At 37.3% G+C, this 9,045-nt stretch overlaps 1 pseudogene; it reads right to left on the bottom strand.

Moving 5' to 3' along the window:
- Positions 1-722: 722 nt before the first annotated feature.
- On the bottom strand, positions 723-1,056 carry LOC110314054 (annotated as a pseudogene).
- Between the last annotated feature and the right edge of the window lie 7,989 nt (positions 1,057-9,045).

Raw genomic sequence — 9,045 nt, 5'->3', positions numbered from 1 at the left:
AATCCCCTATCCTCTCCCCCTTCCCCTTGTTCCCCAACCAACCCACTCCCGTTCCTGCCCTGGCATTCCCCTATACTGGGGCATAGATCCTTCACAGGACCAAGGGCCTCTTCTCCCATTGATGACCGACTAGGCCATCCTCTGCTACATATATAGCTAGAGCCACAAGTTCCACCATGTGTTTTCTTTGATTGGTGGTATAGTTCCAAGGAGCTCTGAAGGTACTGGTTCGTTCATATTGATGTTCCTTCCTCCTTTCTGTTTGAGTTCATTGCTGCATGGCAGCTACTGTGCAGTGTTGGCATCTGAGTCTTTATTGATGTGCCTCTTACCTCCCCCATCCAATGTCAATCCTTCCATCTACCCCCCAAAAAGAAGATAGTGAAAGGAAGGGTTTATTGGGGTTCTGAGCCCGATGGGCACTTAGAAAGGGAATAGAAACCAAAACAATCATCGGATGTGACAGAGATCGACAATCAAGAAGTCTAAATCAGAGTGGAAATGGAGGGTGAACAAGGGAGAGAGAGACGTACAGAGGCTGTATCTACCATTACCCTCCTGCTGAGAGGGACCTGAGAGACAGCCTCAAACATTAAGTGCAGGTCCTGAAGAAAGGAGATGGTGTTTGAGCCTGAAGAAGGAACTAGATGTCAAGGAAGGAGCAACACCTCTCTTCCTTAGAATGGAACCCCCCCACCTCAGGTATAGCAGCTTCACAGACCTTAGACACTTTCATCACTGTAGGTGATGTATAGAAAGAAGTCTTCTTCATGGTGTTCCTGGTACAACTGAACCATCGTGGCACTGGTGGGTAGAATGACATTGTTAACAAAGAAAAACAAGTCATCTTCAGCATGGAGATGAATTCGCTTCCGGATCAAGAAGTAGAACTGACCAACTGTAAGATCAGAAGGCACCAGGTATTTCTTTTTGTCCAGATCTCTTATTCGAGCTTTGGGGGCTTTTTCCACTATCACCGGGACCAGTCTTTCAGATTTTCTCGCCCTCAGAGCAGCGCTTCTCAAAAGGATGTTCCTCTTTGTACATGAACTTCATTCTCCTGAGAACCAGGTTGGACTCATCTGGGCTGAGGGAACCCAGGGGGATGGGGGGGGGGTGCGGGACACGGGGTTGCTGCGGAGGTGGCTTCAAGAAACAAACATATAAATGTAAGAAAAAAAAAAAAAAAAAAAGACGAATAGACACTTCATCTTCTTCTTCTTTTTTTTTTTTTTTTTTTTTTTTTTTTCTGGCATTTATATGCGTTTGCCTGTTTTTGTTTGGTAATCTGCTTGCTACAGGGGAAGTGCAGGCTGAAGGGAATTGCAAGAGGGGAGTGAATGGGGACAAAACCAGAGTGGAACCACAGTGTAGAACTCAGGTGATCGCTTGCAGAAGTCAGTTCTGATTTTCTACCATTAGGTTCGGTGGCAAGCACCCATAATACTATTTTATTAATATTTATTTTATTTTTACTGTATGTGGATGAGTGTTTTGCCTTCACATTTATGTGTGCACTCTGTATGTACTTGATAACCACAGATTCAAGAAGAGGATATGAAATACACTGGTACCCTGGGATTAGAGTTCCAGATGGTTATTAACTGCTATGCTGGTGCTGGGAATCAAACTCAGATCCTTTAGAAGAGCAGCCAGTGCTCTTACCTGCTGACTCACCACTCCAGCCACCAGGATACTATTCTAAATATGTTTTAGGGAGAATTAAAGGTTCCTTGGAGATTTTCATTGGAAGATGGTTTGGAAGAGCTATGACATACTGTTTGATTCAAAATATAATTTGAATTGTGGTTTTACATTGCATTATAAATTATTAAACTTGGGCCTCACCACTTTGTTTATCTCTAGTACTATTCTATGAATGTTCATCTGCAGAAATATACTGTCCTATATATAAACAAACATAATTTCTCACTTTTTCTTCACAGGAAACTTGTTTAAATAGAGAGAAAATACAAGTTCTAAGAATTTAGATAGCCTCGTCAAAATTATTTAACTAAGATAGGGCTCAAATAGAATTTAACAGTAAATTAACCTTTCAATCTAAAATTATATTTAAATGGGCTGGAGCAGTGGATCATCATTTAAGAGCACTGGATTCTCTTCAGTGAACCTGGATTCCTAGTATCAACATGACAGCTTACAACCACCCATAACTCCAGACCCCAGGAAATTTGATATCTACTTCTGGTGTCTTAGTGTACTACATACATGTGTTGCACAGGCTCACAGGCTGGCAAAACACTCAGACTCACAAAATTATATATTAAAACATAAAATTATTTTCAAATAATAAAAACTATTAATTTCCAAAGTATTCAAAGGAAAATATTTAGCTTGTGGCAATCATAATTCTAGTAATTTACCATAATGTTTGAGTAATTTGAGCCTAGCCTGGGAAAAGGAGATAGATCAGTTGGTAGTCTTTACATTGAAAGTGTGGAAACATAAATTGACACTAGAATCCACATAAAAGCTGAATGCTGTGTCATGTTTATCTAATCTTAGTGCTTGGGAGGAAGAGAAAGGAGGATTACTCACCACCTGGTCTAGTTTAATCTGCAAGCCCCTAATCTAGTGAAAGTAGATCTATATCTACATTTGATTTATAGATGTTAGGACCTCAAGCACAAAAACCCAAACACTGAAACTTACCAAAATAGTGCCCTAAAATAAGTGAATACAAATATGTTTCCAGGAAGAAAGTGAAATCTAATAGCATCATCATTAAAAGTCAAAATTAAAGAATTTAATGAGGTTCACTTTGCATATATTAAATTTTAACAATTAAAACTGTATAGATATTTGAAACGTATATTTATGCCTAAAAATGAAAATTCAGAAATGGTGTTATTCCAAAAAAAAATTCCTCATATGCCTTTTCACTCATCGTAGCCCCTATTATTTGGGGGAAATGATTACTTTACAACTTCTAGGATAATTTATAGATTAATTTTGCTTTTACTTGAACTCCATATACATGGAATATTGTAGTGTGTCTTGTATTTTGCTTAAACTGTATTACTTGGTATAACAGGCAGTCAGTATAATGACCAACTTTAGGTAAATTCAGAGTGAAATTTCTCATCTTTTCCAATTAAATTTCAAGGTTTTGCAACAGTTAATGCCAGATCATGGCATTTTCTTTCTCAAGGAACTGTGCGGAGGAATGTATTTTGTTTCTGTAAGTAATTCATTTTCAAATTAATATGTGAAATCAAATTAAGTAAGCCAGCCATGGTGGGTAGAATGGTAATTCCAGCATATGTGAAGTAGGTACAGGAAGGATTAGGAGTTCAAGGCTAGACTTAGCTAGTGAGATGGTTTAAATAAAAAATATCCCCCATAGGCTAGAGCATTTGAATATTAGATCCTTAATTGGTGGTGCTTGGAGAGCTTTAGAAAGTGGAACCTTGATGGTGGAAGTGTATCACTGGGGGGTGGGATTTAAGAGTTTATACCCGCACCCTACATGCAATTGCTTTCCTACCTTGTGCTTTTGGTTGAAGATATCTCAGTTTGTTGTTCTGCTAACTTATACTATGACTTACTGCCACTTAAGAACTATGGCTCTGGAACTATAAACTACATAACCTGCTCCTTTTTTAAGCTCCCTTCTGTTATGATTTATTACAGCAACAGAAAAGTAATTCATAACAGCTACATAATGAGAATGAGGGCAACCTAGGCTACAAGAACACTGAAGAATAAAAGAGGAATAGCAAAATGGCTCAGTGGATAAATGATATTGCTTAGCCCAATTACCTAAGCACTGTCCCAGAAATTAGTATAAAGATTGAAGGAGAGAACAGACAACACAAAGATGTCTTCAGACCTCCACATGTGTACTCTGACAACACCCCAACAATACACATATATCATATATACAAATTCACAATAATAAATAAAATTTTCAAAAATAAACTAATGGAATGTTTATTTTTATTTTTTTATTTTTATTTTTTTAATTAATTTATTTTTTTTTAAATTTTCATTCTTTTTTATTTATTATTCTTTTCTTTATTTACATTTCAAATGCTATCCCAAAAATTCCCTATACCCCCCCAGCCTCTGCTTCCCTATCTACCCACTTCCACTAGTTGGCCCTGGCCTTCCCCTGTGCTGGGTCATATAAAGTTTACAAGACCAAAGGGCCTCTCTTCCCAATGATGGCCGATTAGGCCATCTTCAGCTACATATGCAGCTAGAAACTCGAGCTCAGGGGGTACTGGATAGTTCATATTGTTGTTCCACCTACAGGGTTCCAGCCCCCTACAACACCTTGAGTACTTTCTCTAGCTCCTACATTGGGGGCCCTGTGTTCCATCCAATAGCTGACTGTGAGCATCCACTTCTGTGTTTGCCAGGCACTGGAATAGCCTCACAAGAGGCCGCTACATCAAGGTCCCTTCAGCAGAATCTTGCTGGCATGTGCATTAGTGTCTGGGTTTGGTGGTTGATGATGGAATGGATTCCCGGAAGGGGTAGTCTCTGGATAGTCCATCCTTTCATCTTAGCTCTAAATTTTGTCTCTGTACCTATATCCTTTCATGGGTATTTTGTTCCTTATTCTAAGAAGGAAAGAAGTATACACACGATGGTCATCTTTCTTGGTTTTCTTGTGTTTTGCAAGATGTATCTTGGGTATTCTAAGTTTCTGGGCTAATACCTACTTATCAGTGAGTGCATATCTAGTGACCTTTCCTGCCCACGGAGTGGTGTCTGCCTGGGAGCAGTCTCAAGGCCAGAACCGGTAGGAGGACCATCTTTGCTCAGGTGCACTCCCAGGGAGGAGGCGGCCTGCTGAAGGGACACAGCTTCTGGGAAGGATCCCGTTTCTGGAATGTTTTTTAATGTAACATGTAATACATATATGTGCTATGCATTATATGTTGTATTACAATGTTATATTTAATAAATAGCATATCTAGTTAATATAATTGTTATTACTCACAATGACACTTTCTTTGTGATGAAAATATTTCCATAGGTTTAAAAATATTCAGAAGCTGTTAGATGGAATTCTATAAATATCTAGTAGGTCCATTTGATACAGGCTGTAAGTAACCTATGTTGTTGCAAGTTTTCTATTATGGCTCAAGATTATTGCATTTATGAACAAGTGATATTAGCCAGACTTGAAATTCAATAGACTGGTATAATGCATTGCCCTCTTGCACTACAGGTGTTCCAGAGTCTCTGTCCCCAGTAAAATTAGATGAAGGAATCTGTTACTATATGCCCATGGCTAGGTTTCATAGGCTACATGCCAGTTCCAGGATGTAGTCTTGTGCTTATTTTGCTGGGATCAATAAGCATACCACAGTGTTTATCTTTCAGTATGTGGCCAAATATAAGAATATTATTGAAAGAGGATAGATGCTTGTTCACTGAAGTTGATAGCAAGCTCTGTTATACTGAAACTTCACTGTCACAGGGACCTTTAAATTATTTGGGGTGCAGCAAGGCTTATTTTAGTGATATATTCACCAGACACATACCCTGCCTCCTGCTGAAAAATATGTGTGTGCATGGTGTTAAAGCAGCTTTAAATTCACAGTTGTTGAAAAAATTAGATCTTTGAGATGCCTAGTACCACTCTGAGAGTTTGATGGCTCAGGGTTATTTGGAAAGAAGACTAGGTGGGTTCTGGTTCTGAAAAGCTCTATCCCAATCCACATATAAATACATTTATGGGATATTGAGCTTGCTTGCTTGCTTATTTATTTATTTATTTATTTATTTATTTATTTATTTATTTAACCTTTTCAGTTATTTGTGAGTTAGAATATTAGCCTACATAACTGGGGATCACAAATAAGAGTTCTATAGCAAGCATGTTTACAGAAGTGAAACTGATAATGTTACAACACTACTTTACAAGTGTCTGTCTCTCAGGGAAAGAGGAATTTTGGCTGATTCACTAGATAAGCAAGATTACAGAAGCAGAACATAGCACATATTATTTTAAGTACAAGCGCAGTAGAAACATTACCACAATTTTATGTTGTTTATCACAGGTACAACTCCAACAATAGCTATGATACTGAAGTCTGGGGTTCCTTGGACACCAAATCTGGAATTTAAATGTCTCGCCTGATTCCCACAGAAATTAAACCAATATAAACTTTAGAGTAGCTCATGTGTACCCCAGTCCCATTCCAACTGTCTGAAACTCACATCTGTCTCAGCAGCACACAGAAATCAAGGTCATGGAATTGTAATCTGTCTGAACTAGTAAAGATCATGTGTCTCAAACCTTGGCATTGGTTTCACAGTAAGCATCATGGGGCTTTCCTCAGCATCAGTGTTCTCCATGTCAAGCCTGAAATATGTTGCAAGTCTCAGGCTTGGGCTGATTTTTTTCCCCATAACTCAGGGCTTATTCAAAAGTTGACTGCTTAGACCTGTGGAAGATGGGACATAGGGAACTCGTTCCTTATTGAATTCAAGTATTCTTTTATTTTTTTGTATAAAAATAAACCACCATAGTCCCTCATCTGATTTCGATAGCTCTTGTTAAGGTATTTGGGGGTATAAATAGGTGCTTTCCTGCTCTATCATTCTTAAAGAGTTATGGAGGAATGTAGCCAATATTATGTTATATATCCTCTCCTTAATGGAAATGCTGCTGATCTGTAACAGTTAAAGTGGGGAGGGATTATTTTCCTTATTTTGATATAGTTGTGCCTTATCTACCAAAATAGGTGTATATACATGTGAGTGAGTGTGTGTGTGTGTGTGTTTGTGTGCGCGCACACGTGCGTGTATATATGCATGCATGTGTATTCAGTCTTGTCAGATCATCAGGCATTTATTTTATTATTCAAGATTATTGGATTATTTGTTTTCAGGAGGTTTGAATACTTCTTAATTTCTATACATAATTTCTATAGTTAATTGATCTAGGCGTGTTTTTAAAAGTTATATTTATTTTTTAAAAATTTGTTTTTTTTATATGCAATATTGTTTGCCTGTATGTATATCTATTTGAGGGTGTCAGATCCCCAGAAGTTATAGTGCGGAGCTGCCATGTAGTTTTAAAATTGAACTTTCTTGGAAGAGCAGCTCCAAGCTCTCTCCAGGCTTAGGTTGATTTGTTTGTTTCTATATTTATTTAGTTTTAATTCTTCTTATTTATATGTTCTTTACCAAATTAACTAATTTGTACTCTGTAATATCCTCATGTGTTTGTGGTCAAAAATACATATCCTTTTTTATTTTTTGTTCAATTTTTTTTTTTTTTTTTTGGATGCAGGTTCTTTCTATGTAGTCCTAGCTTCCCAGGAATTTGCTATGTAGACCAGACTTCCAGAAACTCAGATATATGCCTGTTTCCGTCTCTCACATGCTGGAATTAAAGGTGTGCACCATTATATCCTGTTTTGTTGTTTTATAAGTATCATAGAATAACATTCATAATTTTCTCACTAAAATTAAAATGATTTGAACCACTCTTTATTTTTCCTCTATTTATTTATTTATTTATTTATTCATTCATTCATTCATTTTACATCTGGATTGCTGCCCCATGCCTGGTACCCACCCCCTACTTACAGAGTTCCTCCCCAAATCTCTTACAGAGATTTCCCAAGAAGGTAGAAAAAGTCAGAGTTTAGAAGTAGGAGAGTCAGAGTGAGCCAGTGACAGGAAAAAGATCTAGAGTTGATTTAGGTTGGCAGTGACTAATCTCACTGCCAGGGGTATTGCACCAATGTGAACTATCAGAAGCAATAGAGAGCTACAGTGCATCAAAGGACTGGAACAGGAGAAAACAGAGAATTAATATATAGAATTGTGTCTGGCCCTGGGTAAAAGAGATGAAGGTCCCCTGCAGCAGGAGTTTCTCTACAGCACCTAAAATATCTTTTTGAAGATGTGTTAAAAAAAAAAAGATGGAGCTGTTGTAGGGAAAGAGCCATTGAGAGACTTTACAAGGAACATTTTGTTTGGGTATAGGTGAAAGTACAGTAAATAAAACATTAAAAAGATGGAAGGAAAACATAAGTAAGGAAATAGCAAGGCAAAAAAGGTGATCAAGAGGAGGATCTAAAATTGGATCAAAAGCATATACATAGGAGGAAGCTTATGGGTGAGTATTTGTTTGGTTCCAGTGTCTTTAGGCCTCATCTCAAGCAAGTAGGGATTTCTTGTTCTGGGAGTACCACTGTTTGAGGCAGGAGACACAAATCTGATGCTTAAGCAGTGGTCAATTCTAGTCTTTTTAAATGTTGGAGCACCACAACAGAAAAATAATTGAGTTTTTTTTTTTTTTTTTTTTTTTTTTTTTTCCTGAAGAATATTGAGCTGGTCTGAAATTCTCTAAGGTATTTTGAAAGCTAGTGAGACAGTGAGGTTAACTGATGCAAGGAAGGCTTCAGGCTAGCATTGTCAGTTCTTAATCCTAAAAACAATATTTACTTTGATTGCAAAATTTAAATATCATAAAATAAACCAAAGTACTATTTACTGGAAATGGTTTATAAATCTCTTAGCTGTTCTCAAGCACATGGTATCTTTTTGCTTGCATGTTTTTTTTTTTTCCTTCTCCATATCACAGAGTCTTTGGAGGAAACATTTAGATAAGGATGTCTGAAGTAGGCAGGCAAAATTCCATGCCTTCCAGTGAAATAAAACAATATACGACAATCTTTCAATATTATCCATACCCCAAAATATTTGAATCTGAAAGATTGAACTTAGTTACTTACATATACTGTAACCAGTAACAGAAAACTTGAAAAGCATAACAAGTATTTTTTCTCTTATAAAGGCAACAAGTTGCCAATAATATAAATACCTATTACCCAGAGACCATTAAAACAGAAAACTTTAAAAATACAAGTAAGAATACCCAGGATTGGTGGGGCAGAAACAAAAACAGATCGTAAGCATAAGGCAAAAAGAATATCAAGAACAGAAAGCTTTATATCTCAGGTAGAGAAGTAGGCTTGGGAACCTAAGAGAAATGACAGGCACTCAGGCTCTGCAGTGGGTTGCGAGTGGGAAATGTGTGGCAGAGTGAGA

The sequence above is a fragment of the Mus pahari genome, chromosome X, assembly GCF_900095145.1.
Source record: "Mus pahari chromosome X, PAHARI_EIJ_v1.1, whole genome shotgun sequence".
Classification (NCBI taxonomy): Eukaryota; Metazoa; Chordata; class Mammalia; order Rodentia; family Muridae; genus Mus; species Mus pahari.
This window is presented reverse-complemented; position numbering and strand designations above follow the sequence as displayed.